Genomic DNA, 1,262 nt, shown 5'->3' with positions numbered 1-1,262 from the left:
TATGGATAAGAATCTTGGCAGGAGTAGTCGCACACTCTGTTTTTCGTCAATTTGCTTCGGTGGCGCACGCACCGTTTCGTCGTGCGTTTTGGACACTTTAAACTAAAGATCCGTGTTGACTGATAAGGAGCTCGTGATGTTCTTCTTTCATGAAGTTCCATCCGAGGTCCCCTGAGGTCCCGGCCGGCTCGGCTGCGGGCCGCGGCGCACACCGACTGCTTATCTCGTATGTGCTGACACTCGGCGCGTGGCTCAAGAAGCGCGTTCGGGAACTACAATAAAATGGTACTGCTCTCTCTCGCTCTCTCCCTGTCTCTCTCTCACTCAGTCTTACTCACTCACACACCTCTGCACTGAGTAAATGCACCGCCCGGCAACAGGCGCGCTTTATGCTAATGAGGCGCTACTTCAATATTGCGAAAGAATTCGTCTCTCGTGTTTCCGGCCGGCGCACCGTGCGTCGCGCGCGTGGGAGGTTATGGGGGGGGGAGGATTCTTGGGCGTACCGACGCTGGGCGGAGCGTGGCGCGGTGGGGCGGGGTGGTGCTCGGCGGCGACGTGGCGGGGCGGGACGGGGCGTGGCGGACGCCAGCTCGGCCACACCAAGGCGACCAAGACTTATTGGGCAATGCATCATACGCCGGCCACCGGACAAGGGAGCCGCTATAGGGGGAAGGACCACACGGCATTTCAGGCAGAACCAGAGGTGAATGTGTCGGTGGTAAAGAGTTCTGTATAGACTGGCGAATGTGATGAAGACAAGTATAATGACGAATATTGAAGATCTAGTCACGCGACCTCAAGGTTGAGAACCGCTGATCTAAAGCTTCTCGTCGTGGGGAGACAGGAGAGAGGGAGAGAGGGAGTTGGAAAGAGGGAGAGAGAGGGAGAGAGAGGGAGGGAGAGAGAGAGGGAGGGGCAGAGAGACAGAGAAAGAGTCAGAGGGGGGGGGGGAGACGGGGAGGGGCCTGACAGCCTGACGGCGTGCCTGGGCTGACCCGCCGATAGCCCCCGCCTCGACGTGTAGTGTACTCGCGTCGATATATTGGCGAGACGCGTGGCGGGGCGGCCTGAGCCCGACCTCTGGCGTCCTCTCCTTGTCGTCGTCAGGGGCCGTGCGGCCCTGCAGCCCTGCGCGAGGGAGGCGCGTGTCGCAGGAGGAGGAGGAGGCGGCTAAGTGGCGCCCTATTTCACTTGGCCCGATAAATCATGAGGGTTGGAGGAGGATGCCTGCCAAAGGGCTTGACCACTGGACCACCGCT

This window comes from Frankliniella occidentalis, unplaced genomic scaffold, assembly GCF_000697945.3.
Source record: "Frankliniella occidentalis isolate FOCC.00 unplaced genomic scaffold, Focc_3.1 Scaffold19, whole genome shotgun sequence".
NCBI classification, from domain to species: domain Eukaryota; kingdom Metazoa; phylum Arthropoda; class Insecta; order Thysanoptera; family Thripidae; genus Frankliniella; species Frankliniella occidentalis.
This window is presented reverse-complemented; position numbering follows the sequence as displayed.